The sequence below is a fragment of the Schistocerca piceifrons genome, chromosome 3, assembly GCF_021461385.2.
Source record: "Schistocerca piceifrons isolate TAMUIC-IGC-003096 chromosome 3, iqSchPice1.1, whole genome shotgun sequence".
Lineage (NCBI taxonomy): Eukaryota > Metazoa > Arthropoda > Insecta > Orthoptera > Acrididae > Schistocerca > Schistocerca piceifrons.
The window spans coordinates 70,930,369-70,945,082 of NC_060140.1; positions in this window are offsets into that span (position 1 = coordinate 70,930,369).

The window sequence follows — 14,714 nt, forward strand, 5'->3', positions numbered from 1 at the left end:
TGCCATTGATGTGGACGATGGAATGCATACAGTACAAAGAGAGAAGGTGTATCCAGAAAGGGGAAGATGTACAGTGACAACTTGGAAGCAGCTGTTTAAGGGAATTGGGTGGTAATGGACAGTATCATGGAGAAGTATCATATGTCCCCCGTGTGCCAGGGTGTCATCAACAGAGGGGAGATCAAACCGGACCGATTGGAAATGAGGGAAGACAAAGCGATCATGGGGATGTAGCTTTGTTTCCTGAAGACAAGAGACGATCGGGGAGTAGGATCGTAAGAGGATTGACATTTCATCCCGATTGGAGCGAATTCCGCAGATATTCAAATGGATAATTGACATAGGGCAGACAGAAAAGGGAAAAATCTCCCACGGTTGCTGTCAACTCAGCGACCTCTGAGAGCCGGCGGCTGGTGGCGTGGAACGGCATTCAGCCAAAGGCAGAAGATCCTGATCCATAGGTTTCCCGGGGGCAGCTCCAGCCGCCAGGGATCGGCTGGTTGAGCGACCGCCAGCGGTGCGTCTCGGCGACACAGGAGACGGGCGAGGACGGCTACCGCTGGGTGGTGCTGTAGATGAGACACGCCGTGGCAGAGAAGGAGAGAAACAAAGTTCCTTCTTGGAAGCAGGACGTTGAGAGGAGGGAGGAAGCGATGGTTGGGAGGTCGGGGTACGTAAAAAATCTTCGCGAGTAGGCTCTTTTTTTTTTTAGAATTCCGGGCCTCCAATATAGGGGCCCGTGATTTAGCAGGAGCTGATGAAGGGTGAGCCTTAGAGTGAGCAGGTGATAAGGGGGAGGTTGAGCGGACGATCTTTGAGCTGGTCGATCTGACGGCCGTGACACTAAAGGTGAGATCGCAAGTCTGTGTGGCTACCTCCTTAGTAGGCCGAGGACAGTGCTATATTTACCCACTGAGAGCACAGTGGCCTTTCTACTGGCGAAGCAGCAAATGTGGACACATTTTCCTTCATTCGGATTTCCTGAATAATTCGTTCATCTTTGACAAATCTCTAGAGGAAGCAGCGTGGTCGCCCATACAGTTGATGCAACGAGGGGGTGGAGGTGAACAATCACCCTCATGGGCATCCCTGCCACATGTAACGCATTTGACCGGATTGGAACACGAATGGTTGGTATGATTAAACCGCCGACGTCGATAGCAACGCGTAGGGTTTGGGATGTAAGGGTGAACTGAAATGATCTCATATCCTGCTTTAATGTCTGATGGAAGTTTAACTACGTCAAACGTCAAGAAGAGAGTACGGGTAGGTACCAAGTCCTTGTCAATCCCTTTCATTACTCGATGTACAGCCGTTACGCCAAAGTTAGACCGGTAAGTTTGTATGTCCTCGTTGGATATCAGTCGAGTGAGTGGGTATAAACCACCCCGTGTGATGAATTTAAAGTACGGTGCTCTTCCACCCGGACAGGGAAGGTGTGGAGCAGTGAAGTACGCAGCAATTTTTGTGCCTGGACTGCACTGATTGTTTCTAACAACAAGGTGCCATTGCGTAGTCGGGAACAAGACTTTACAGGACCCGCAGTTGCGTCGACACTTTTCTGAATAATGAAAGGGTTTACTGTGGAGAAGTCTTGACCTTCGTCACACCGAGAAACTACTAGGAACTTTGGCACTGATGGAAGAAGTGTCTGTGGCTGAGACTCATCTAACTTTCTCTTGTGGACAGGAGCAGTAGAAGTAGAGGAAACCATTGCAAAAGTATCCCCCATGATTGCTGGCGTCTCCGATGGCGCGTTTCTGCCTCGTCAGGGCCCTCTCTGAGGGCACTCCCGCCTTAGGTGATTGCCCATACCTCGGGTCAAACCTACCGAGAAATAGACAGAGGGGCAAATCGGCATGTTCAGAAGGTTTCACCTCGGGTAATCACCCCTCCCTGGGCCTGGCCTTTACCAGGATGTACGTAGGAGTCCTACTTGTCTACCTAGGGCGGGAATTACGCATTACCCCGTCACCGGTTACGCGTGGGAAGGCGTGGGTCGGCCTTCAGACACGCACAAGGGGGAAGGAAAGAGAAAGGGAGGAACAAAGAAAAGGAAAGAAGAGAGGTTTCAAACGCTGCAGCGGAGAAGCGGGTAAAGAGGAGAGGCAAAGGAAAGAGAAGGACAAAGACTTTCCAGCATAGAGAGCAACGAAGAGAAACTACGTCTTACAGTTATAAGCATCCATCTCCGGATGTAAGCACAAAACATACTCCCAAAGCGAGGGAGAAGGGGATGGGAAGGAGTGGGGGGTGGGAAGTATAGGGGACGGGAAGGGATGTGGAAAAGGAAGGTATGCAGCCCAGAAAGGAAAGAGAGCTGCACTAGCTCGGGGTCCCGTGCTCGCCACACACGTACCCACAAAAGAGTTGTGGACCCCCTGGGGGGGGGGGGGGGGGGAGCCGGGGCTCTTCTTTTGATGTTGACGAGAACGAACAACAGACGCGCGTCTAGGAAAAACGCAACAGTATTGTTCACGAATATACTCATACATTCAGAAAATAAATTAATGGTTCACCTGCTTATTGTAATTCTTGAGGCATTTACTGTTCTTAACTTCCACCAGGAATTAAAAAATCGGTATTTTGTACCAATATTGTAAGATAAGTCTAGGAGGATTAGCGTAGAACCTCAGACACTGAATGTAGTGCGTGAATTCTGCAATTTGGGTAGTGGGATATCTGATGACGGTTGAAATAAGGTAGACAGAAAATCGAGATTGCCAATAACAAGGGTTCCTTTTCCGGAAAATAAGTTAATATGAAATACACATTCAAGCGTAACGAAGTCTTTTCTGAAAATATTTGTCTAGAGTGTAGCGTTGTATGGAGTGAAAAGTAGACAATAAAAAATACAGAAAAGGACACAACAGAATGTATTGAAACGGAAAGTTACAGAAAATAGTAAAAGTGAAATGTGGATGAAAAAAATTACAGACAAGGTGAGAAAAGAATCGTTTGAAATATAAGGTTACAGAAAAAATCTGTGGACTATGACAGCATAAAATATATATCGTGGTCCATTACGTAGATAGTTAACAATTCTGGTTGTTATATTAGTAACAGCGATTTGTTAATTCATGGATGCAGTCTAATAGTTCTACTTTCAGAATTTACAAGCGGCCAGCCCCGGCTTATCATAAGTAGCGCTTCCCATCTACGACCAGTCGAAATATCTGGCTTAGTGGCAATAAATTCCTTGTGAAGCAATCAATCTACTAGTGAAAACCCTAGAAAAATTTCCCGGTAGTTCATGGGATTATTCTTCACATACCAATTGAAAACCGTGGATGCGGACTTTTAATTCCGTGACATATATTGATATGTAGTACTGTCACCTCACAAAAGGCGATTTTCCAGTTCTACTGCACAAAGCGTCTTCCACTATCAGACATTACTACATTGTATCGGGGGTAAATTAACATGAGGTCCCACTATTTTAATTAACGGGACTGTAACAAAGTAAATAAACTGGCTTTTGAGACATTAATGTAAGCAGAAGTACAATTACAAATATGGTCCATTAATTAACCACAGTAAAAAGAAATGTTCAGAAGTGGCCTGAAGCACTCCTGAATCTTCATTCTAGGATTTTCATAAACTGTTTTGAAGCAAGAAACTTCCTGGCTTGTTAAAACCGTGTGCCGGGCCGAGACCTGAACTAGGGACCTTCGCCTTACGCGGGCAAGTGCCTACCAGCTGAGCTACCCAAGCACGCCTCACGACCATTCCTCGCAGGATCAGTTCCGCCAGTACCCCGTCTCCTACCTTCCAAACTTCACAGAAGCTCTCCTGCGAAACTTGCAGAACTAGCTGTGGTGTCACCGCCAGACACCACACTTGCTAGGTGGTAGCCTTTAAATCGGCCGCGGTCCATTAGTATACGTCGGACCCGCGTGTCGCCACTATCAGTGATTGCAGACCGAGCGCCGCCACACGGCAGGTCTAGAAAGACTTCCTAGCACTCGCCCCAGTTGTACAGCCGACTTTGCTAGCGATGGTTCACTGACAAAATACGTTCTCATTTGCCGAGGCGATAGTTAGCATAGCCTTCAGCTACGTCATTTGCTACGACCTAGCAAGGCGCCATTATCAGTTGCTATTGATATTGTAAAGAATGTACAGACAAGAGCTACGTTCAACATTAATGGATTAAAGTTAAGTATTCCACCAAGTACCACCTTTTTTCTGAAGTCTGAATTCCTTGTCCTGTTCCAGACCTCACGCCAGCTTGCGTGAGCTTAAACGCGTGCCTTTCGGCTTCCTCCAAACCCCGTGGGCGGCTCCTGCCAATCCACAACACTAGCATTCCTGGAAGAAATGATATTGCAGAGACACATGGCTTTGCCACAGACTGGGGGATGTTTCCAGAATGAAATTTTCACTCTGCAGCGGAGTGTGCGCTGATATGAAACTTGCTGGTGGATTAAAATTGTGTGCCAGACCGAGACTCGAACTCGGGACCTTTGGCTTTTGCGGACAAGTTCTCTACCAAGCACTTGAAGCAGGCATTGAAGTCTCCTACAACAAACTGCATTCTGTTCCTTCACCTTCGGCGTTTTATGCGTACATTTACAATGAGAAATTACGGGTATAACAGTAGGAATAGTGTTATTTTCGCTTTATTTTATCCCATGTAATTTTACTTCTCTTTTCAAGGGTGCTATAAACGCACGGCGACATCTGTTCCAGTTGAATAATCTGCAAACTTATCTTATGGCCCGTAAATACTAAAACACGCTTATTAACTTTTTCCAGTGTAACAGACACAACCAAAACACTTATTAGACTGTCTTCTGACAGCTAGCCTCCGCAAGCAAATGTATTATAGGACGATAGTGCGTCAGAAGTTAGTACATACAGAGTATGGTAAAATGACGAATGTCTCCGATACATCTCCGGTGCTGTTGCCAAATCGGAAGCCCTGGCCCACCGGGAAGGGTGATCGCGCGGAGACAACGGTTTTAGTATAAAGTAGATAGGTTCTTGGTACAGTTAGCATCCAATTCCACGCCGATGGATGTGGCGGGAAACCTGTGGTTTAAATCCTCGTTCCGTCATCCAGATTTACGTTTTCCGTGGTTTCACTAAAATGTCAACGCCGGGATGATTCCTTTTAAAGGGCACAGCTGATTTCCTTCCCCATGCTCAGCCTGTGCACCGTCTCTAATGACATGGTCGTCGACTGAACTATGTTGATATTCCTTGAAACATGATACTGGGTGATGTAGAGCGCAATCGCAATTTCTCTTCAAAGCGTAATTCAGCATACGTGTGCTGTATTTAACTTCTACAGTGATAATTTAATAATGCCGTACCGCTCACGGCTACGGAAGCTACACCGGATACACCATTGATATATGGGTTGCCAACTAACCAGGCGTTTATCGGCGAGACGACGTACACCTAAAACAATAGTTCCGGTCTGGCCTTTATTTTACTTCGTTATTTGCTAATGTCTTTTAGTATGTTACATACATAAGGCAACACGCTACATATTGCACACGGAACAATGGATATGAATATAAGACATAATATTTTAACTTAATTTCAAATGCGTCCGTATAACTAAGCGTTATGTTGTTTAAGGAAGGTCTGGCCTAGAGAGTGCGGCACCTTTGCTGACTTACTTGTCACGTGGACGGAAACAGATATTTGCTCGATATCATTCCACCATCCGGCAATTCACGTAGACGACACGGTCAATCAAGAGAGTTAACTGGAAACTCAATCGACGGGTCTACTTCCGGAGCCGGCGCCCAGTCTTCTACACTGCGCAACACAATTAAAGGGCAACTTTTTTTGAAACCCGGTAATTGGCTCCAGTTGCGACGCAGAAGTTTGAAATTTGGCTAAAGGGTGACTACAGCCATCGTCTGTACTGATGCAAAAGCCAGACGGCGTGCGACATAATGTTCGGGCTCATCGACGATCCAAACAGCAAGGTGTCGAGCTATGCGATAAAAACGCCAGTGCTCAGAAGATCACGTGAGGTGTAAGGTGAGGTAATGATGTCGCATTAGCACCTAATCTCACCACAATTCTACCCGATGCCTCTGTGCAGGTGTCACCGGATGAGAAGGTTGTCGTACTCTCTTTTATTCACGTTTCGCCCTTCTTTTTACGCATCTGCGAAAAGATGTGAGAACCGCGATAACCAGCATTGAAATTACACGGTTTTCTCATGGGTGATCGAGGAAAACAGACACATGAAAGGGCCTCAGAGGGTGGCATAAAAGGCGTCAATGAACTCAATCTTCCTTTGGAGTCCCGATTCCCACATATTTCGAGACCGAAAACGACAGTTCGCAGAGAGATTAGCAACAGGACAACGCCCTTCAGAATTTTTGACAGTGCTGACCGCCACTGGACGATTCAGCTATTCTCTGAGGCTATCAACCCGCCTGAACGTGATTCCATCCCTATGGAGTGAAGGTAATGTGTCTGAAATGTTTTCCTCTGCCACCCATCAGAAAACCATGTTTTAATTTCAACGTTGAGTGTTGTTGTTCTTACCTCCATCGCAGAAGCGTAAAAAGGAGGGCCAAATGTTGGTAAAAGGTTGTCTGACAACCTTCTCATCGTGTGATACGTGCGCAGAGACGTGGGGAAGAATGTGACGTCATTAACTCACCTCATACGTCACATGAACTTCTCAGCACTTGCCTCCTTTACGCAAGTGTCGACACCTGGCTGAAGCGTCTTCCGAAACATAGGTTGACATCACACGGCGTCACGCTTTTGCACCATCACAGAGGAAGGTTGGCTCTGAGCACTATGCGACTTCTGAGGTCATCAGTCGCCTAGAACTTAGAACTAATTAAACCTAATTAACCTAAGGACATTACACACATCCATGACCGAGGCAGGGTTCGAACCTGCGACCGTAGCGATCGCCCGGCTCCAGACTGCAGCGCCTAGAACCGCACGGCCACTCCGGCCGGCCAGAGGAAGGTTGTACCCACCTTTCAGCCAAATTTCAAACTTCTGCGTCGCAATGGGAGGCAATTACGGATTTAGAAAAAGTGTCACTTTAATTGTGTTGCGGAGTGTGGTTACGGCGAGCTCTCTCGGATAACAGCCTGTAATCAGCAATCGATGACCTTCGCCTCTACACCAGTCCATCATTCTGCGACTGAACTTAAAAGAATTTCTTGGAAGTTGTCTACCAACCGGATTATGACTTTGATTCAAAGTAATACTTGTCATATATGGTACGTGTTACGGATGTCTTCCAATTGACAGTTAAAAGGGGGGGGGGAGGGAGGGGGCGTCGACAAGTATATGGAAACACCGAAAACGCAACAAATGCAGGTCCTTTATGGTTTCGAAGTAAACTTTATACCATAGTTTCAGCAAAATAGAAGTAAGTTCAGGCAAGGATGATGGAGATGGTCACCGATCACTCACCCTGCTCTCCAAAGTAGACAGCAGGGAATCAATAATATTGAGTTCTGGTGACTGTGGTGGCAAGGGGAGAAGCAACAATTCATCTTCGTGCTCACAAAGCAAGATAAGGACGACGCGAGCTGTGTGGACATGGACGCTATCATTCTTGAACCCAGAATCACCATTGCTGAACAAACACTGTATACTGGGATGGACACGATCAACCAAACTGGTCACGTAATCCTTGGAAGCAGTTCGACCTTGCATAGTAACCACGGGGCCCATGGAATGCCACGGTATAGCTCCCCAAATCATCAGTGAACCCCCGCCACGTTTCACTCTTGGCAGCAAGCAGTCTGCATCGTGGGCTTGAGGTGGCGAACGACAGTCGTGCATTCGGTCAGTGCTTGAAAACCGAGAGAAGCAAGACTCATCCGACTGAATGACTTCTCTCCATTGTTGCCAACGTCAGGTCTTTATGGCTTCGGTACCACGTTCTCCTCTTACGAACATTTTCATCACTGTTGTGTGGTTTTGAATTCCACCTCGCCCTCCAATACCCAGTTATGCAGATCTCTTCGTGTAGTACTTCCGTTATGAATACGAAAGTAGGAGAGAGAATATGTTCTACATCTACATCTACGGGATTACTCTGCTATTCGCAGTAAAGTGCCTGGCAGAGGGTTCAATAAACTACCTTCAAGCTGTTTCTCTAACGTTGCACTCTCGAACGGCACGCGGGAAAAACGAGCACTTAAATTTTTCTGTGCGAGCCCTGATTTCTCTTATTTTATCGTGATGATCATTTCTCCCTATGTAGGTGGGTGCCATCAGAATGTTTTCGCAATCGGAGGAGAAAACTGGTGACTGAAATTTCACGAAAAGATCCCGTCGCAACGAAAAACGCCTTTGTGTTAATGACTGCCACTCCAATTCACGTATCATGTCTGTGACACTATCTCCTCTATTTCACGATAATACAAAACGAGCTGCCCTTCTTTGTACTTTTTCGATGTCATCCGTCAGTCCCACCTGATGCGGATCCCACACCGCACAGCAATACTCCAGAATAGGGCGGACAAGCGTGGTGTAAGCAGTCTCTTTAGTAGACCTGTTGCACCTTCTAAGTGTTCTGCCACTGAATCGCAGTCTTTGGTTTGCTCTACCCACAATATTATCTATGTGATCGTTCCAATTTAGGTTATTTGTAATTGTAATCCCTAAGTATTTAGTTGAATTTACAGGCTTCAGATTTGCGTGACTTATCGCGTAATCGAAATTTGGCTGATTTCTTTTAGTACTAATGTGAATAACTTCACACTTTTCCTTATTCAGGGTCAATTGCCACTTTTTGCGCCATATAGATATCTTATCTAAATCATTTTGCAAGTCGTTTTGATCATCTGATGACTTTACAAGACGGTAAATGACAGTATCATCTGCAAACAATCTAAGACGGCTACTCAGATGTTACTGTAAATAGTTCAGTCACAGGGTAATTCTTATCAGAATCGACAGCAAACCCACACCGACAATGATAGTTCAGGTATACTTGCCAAGGTAGCAAGCTGAAGATGAAGAAATAGAGAAAGTATATGAGGATACGGAAAGAGTAATATAGTACGTAAACGGAGATGAAAATAATAGACAGGGAGAAATGAAATGCAGTTGTAGGGGAAGGAGTAGAAGAAATGGTTACAGCAGAATATGGGCTTGGGAACAGGAATGAGAGAGGAGAAAGACTAATTGAGTTCTGTAATAAATGTCAGCTAGTAATAGCGCGTACTCTGTTCAAGAGTATACGCTTGGAAAATTCCGGATGATACCGGAAGAATTCAGTTACTCTTTTCAAGAATCAAAAGAGCAGGAGGTAAACTTGGAAAAGGCAGGGTGATACGGGAAGAATTCAGTTAGACTACATCATGGTAAGACAGAGATTCCGAAATCAGGTACTGCATTATAAGGGGTACCCAGGAACAGATATAGACTCAGATCACAATGTAATAGTGATGAAGAGTAGACTGAAGCTTAAGACATTAATCAAGATGAATCAATACGCAAGAAGTAGGATGCAGAAATACTAAGGAATGACCAGATACGCTTGAAGTTCTGTAAGCCTGTAGGTACACCAACACGAAACACCTCAGGAGGTAGTACAGTTGAAGAGGAATGGACATCACTAAAAAGGACAAAGTTGGAAACAAAAGCATAGGTACAATGAAGGCAACAGCGAAGAAACCATGGGTAACAGAAGAAATACTTCAGTTGATCGATGATAGAAGGAAGTACAAAAAATGTTCAGGGAAATTCAGGAATACAGAAATACAAGTCACTGAGAAATGAAATGAATTGGAAATGCAGGGAAACTAGGGTGAAATGGCTGCAGCAAAAATGTGAAGAAATGGTTGTCGGAAAGACTGACTCAGCATAAAGAAAAGTCAAAGTAATTTTCGTTGAAATTAAAAGGGTGGTAACATTAAGAGTGCAACAGGAATTCCACTAATAAATGCAGAGGAGAGAGCAGATAGGTGGAAAAAGCACATTGAAGGTATCTGTCAGAGGAGAGATTTGTCCGATGTGATAGAGGATGAAACATGAGTCGTTTTGCAAGAGATAGATAATGTAGTATTAGAATCAGAATTAAAGGGCGCTTTTACCAGAATTTCTAAAATCATTGGTGGAAATGGCAACAAAACGACTGTTCACGTTGGTGTATACAATGTATGAGCCTGGCGACATACCATCTAACGTTCGGAAAAATATCATCCACACATTTCCTAAGTCTGCAAGATCTAACAAGTGCGAGAATTATTGCACGATCAGCTTATCTGCTCGTACATCCAAGTTGATGACAAGAAAAATATGCGGGAGAATGGAAAAGAAAATTGAGGATGTGTTATATGACGGTCAGTTTGGCTTTACGAAAAGGAAAGGCACCAGAGTCAATTCTGAGTTGGCGCTTGATAATGGAAGCAAGACTAAAAAAAAAAAAAAAAATCAAGACACGTTCATAGGATCTGTCGACTTGGAAAAAGCGTTCGACAATGTAAACTGTTGCACGATGTTGGAAATTCTCAGAGAAATGGGGGTAAGCAATAGGGAGAGACGGGTAATGTACAAATGCACAAGAGCCAAGAGGGAACAACAAGAATGGAAGACCAAGAACGAAATGGTCGGATTAAAAAGGGTGTAACACAGGGATGTAATCTTTCTCCCCTACTGTTCAATCTACATATCGAAGAAGCAATGATGAAAATAAAAGAAAGGTTCAGGCGTGGGATTAAAATTCAAGGTGAAAGTATATCATTGATACGATTCGCTGATGAGATGGGTCCCCTGAGCGAAAGCGAGTAAGAATTACATGATCTGCTGAATGGAATGAGAGTAAATCGAAGCAAGATGAAAGTAATGAGAAGTAGCAGACATGAGGACAGCGAGAAATTTAACATCAAGATTGATAGTCACGAAGTAGATGAAGTTACGGAATTCTGCTACCTAGGCAGCAAACTAACCAATGACGGACGGAGCAAGGAGGACATCAAAAGCAGACTAGCATTGGCAAAAATGGCATTCCGGGCCAAGAGAAGTCTACTAGTATCAAACATAGGCCTTAATTTGAGGAAGAAATTTCTAAGAATGTTGGTTTGGGAGACAGCATTGTATGCTAGTGAATCAAGGACTGTGGGGAAACAGGAGCACAAGAAAATCGAAACATTTGAGATGTGGTGCTGCAGACGAATGTTGAAAATTAGGTGGACTCATATGGTAAGGAACGAGGAGGTTCTACGCAGAATCTGAGAGAAATATGGGGAAAACACTGATAAAGAGAAGGGATAACAGTTAAGACCTAAGGGAATGACGTCTATGGTACTAGAGGGAGCTGTAGAGGGCAAAAACTGTAGAGGAAGACAGAGATTGGAATACATCCAGCAAGAAATTGAGGACGTAGGTTGCAAGGGCTACTCTGAGATGAAGAGGTTGGCACAGGAGAGGAATTCGTGGCCGACCGCATCAAACCAGTCAGAAGACAGATGACTCAAAAAAAAAAAAAAAAAAAAAAAGTTTTGGTCCTGACAAGATTTTCGAGTGAAAACGTCACCTCTGTAGTACCTTTCGCCGATGTCGTCCTCATAGTTTTCGCTACAATCCTCTTCAGTGTCCGTATGTCAGGATCACTCGACACGCACTTTCGATCGAGTTGTAACTCAGTGGATGATGTTTTTCCGGTTTACCTGTAAGCGGTACAGTCGTACATCTTCGATACGGCGCTTCTTGAAGCACGTGGTGTCTCGGCTCCCTTGATTACTGAAGAGCGAGACATACGAGCATGAACTATTTATCCTCGTTCGAATTCACTCAGCTTAGACATAATGCATTACACGAAACACTGTTCTCACCACGACTGTCACTTGGAACATATTGAGGACATGCGAAGGTTGCTGTTCATGGTAAAATAGAACAGTACTACAACCTGGAGGTTTGGCTAGCGTCAGCATTTATGTTCAAGCATTCATTTCTCGTTGTGTCTCCACATTTTTGTACAAATCCTGTAAGTAGTGTCTAAAATTGATTCCTTGGTAAATAGTGTGAACAGTCAGCAGGATAGCTATAGCCTTGGTAGAACTGATAACATCACTTCTACATCTACATCTACATTGATACTCCGCAAGCCACCCAACGGTGTGTGGCGGAGGGCACTTTACGTGCCACTGTCATTACCCCCCTTTCCTGTTCCAGTCGCGTATGGTTCGCGGGAAGAACGACTGTCTGAAAGCCTCCGTGCGCGCTCTAATCTCTCTAATTTTACATTCGTGATCTCCTCGGGAGGTATAAGTAGGGGGAAGCAATATATTCGATACCTCATCCAGAAACGCACCCTCTCGAAACCTGGCGAGCAAGCTACACCGCGATGCAGAGCGCCTCTCTTGCAGAGTCTGCCACTTGAGTTTATTAAACATCTCCGTAACGCTATCACGGTTACCAAATAACCCTGTGACGAAACGCGCCGCTCTTCTTTGGATCTTCTCTATCTCCTCCGTCAGACCGATCTGGTACGTATCCCACACTGATGAGCAATACTCAAGTATAGGTCGAACGAGTGTTTTGATGGACTACATTTTCTAAGCACTCTCCCAATGAATCTCAACCTGGTACCCGCCTTACCAACAATTAATTTTATATGATCATTCCACTTCAAATCGTTCCGCACGCATACTCCCAGATGTTTTACAGAAGTAACTGCTACCAGTGTTTGTTCCGCTATCATATAATCATACAATAAAGGATCCTTCATTCTATGTATTCGCAATACGTGTTTTAGATGTTGTAGTATGTTGAGACACAGCAAACATCGTTGCTAAAGCGTACCGTGCAAAAGAGCAGAATATAGAGAGTTGGAATCAAAATAACGTATGCTTGTGAGTACAGCCGGCCGCTGTGGCCGAGTGGTTCTAGGCGCTTCAGTCTGGAACCGTGCTGCTGCTACGATCGCAGGTTCGGATCCTGTCTCGGCGTGAATGTGTGTGATGTCCTTAGGTTAGTTAGGTTTAAGTGGTTCTAAGTCTAGGGGCCTGATGACCTCAGATGTTAAGTCCCATAGTGCTTAGAGCCATTTCTGTGAGTAAAGTCGTGACAACAAACAATTCCGAGTAGATTACTCCGTGATGCTGATTACGTCATAGTCTGTAACAGTGCGAATATACCGCAGATGGTAGTGTAAAATATTCATCTGTTAGCACCATTTTAAAGCTAGCATTTCCGACTACTAAACCGAAGTAATGATGTGCTTGGGATAGCGACGGGATGGCAGTGTGGCAATGACCACAATTACACTGATGAGCCAAAACATTACGACCACTGCCCAACGCGAGGTTGAGTGCCTCTTGGTGGTGTTGCGGGCACGCGACGCGGTAAGGAAAACAATGTAAGCGAAAAAGAGACGAATAAGTAATTATTACAGCGGAGATACGCCGCAAATGCGGAAATCTACTGACGTAAGCGATTTTGACAAGTGGGACACTGTTGTGGCGCTTCGGCTGGAAACGAGAATCTCTGAAACGGCGAAGTTGATCGCCTGTTCGAATACTACTGTGTTGAGCACCTATGGAAAATGGTTGGAATTTGATGAAATAAGGAATAGGCCTTATGGTATTGACCGACCACGTCTCATCACAAAACGCTCGGAGGATCCCCCTCTGTGTCATCCAGGATAGGCAGCGATCCGTGGCAGGTCTGACAACAGAGTGCAAATGCATGTGCAGGCGTAAGGGTTTAGGAGCACACCTTTCAAAGGCCATTGTTGAACGTGGAGCTTCACACGACGTGTCCCAGTGTCAGCTCTACGACATCGTCAGGTATGATTGCAGTGGACACAGTGTCACTGAGTGTTCAGCGTGGATCGATGGAAAGGTGTCGCCTGTCGAATGAATAGCAGTATTTGTTACGCCAGGATGACGGTTGGGTCCTTACACGCCGTCATCCAAGCGAATGGCTGTTAGATACATGCACCGTGACACAGATGCAGGCCGGTGAGGACAGACTTGTGTTGTGGGTACGTTAGGTTTTGCTTCCATGGCATCTGTGATGGTAATCGAGGGAACCATGACAGCAGTGAAGTACGTGAACATGATTGAGAACCACCAAGGTCGTTTCATGCGATGACATCTTCCAGCGGGATAACTGTCCGTGTTGAAAGGTCAGAATGGTGCTGCAATGGTTTGAGGAGCACTGTAGTGAACTAATATTCATGTCTTGGCCAGCAAATGTGCTGCGAAGGATAAAGCCAGGGCCGAGTCAATAAAGCGATAGCAGTTTTCACGTTTTTCTGTGAGCTACCTGTAGTTGCTAGACTCCAAGCGAGAAATCAGTAGTGATTACACAGTACTTAAAAAACGAAACACAAATTGGGCAAAAACTGAGACTTAAGTCTTCGTTGGTTCCGCGAAATATCGGTGAGTGGTCGTTGCAGAACTGATAAAATCAGGAATGACCAAGTACTTAGGAGTAGAACTACTTAATAGTGGAAATATTGCCATTAAAAAAATGCAGGGGTATTGCACCAGCTTAATTCTCTCACCATTGTGAAATAAATATTAGTTGTACTGACGCTGAGAAACAACTGGAATCATTAAAATTGAACAAAGCTCCAGGGTCCGATGGAATCTACGTGAGATTGGGTGCCGAATTTGCGGCTCAGTTAGAGACCGTTTTAACCATGACATACCGGAGATCCCTCGAGCAATAAACCACGTCCAGTGGTTGGAAGAAAGCACAGGTGACACTCACCTACAAGAAGGGTAGCAGAAGTGATTCACAAAACTACTGTC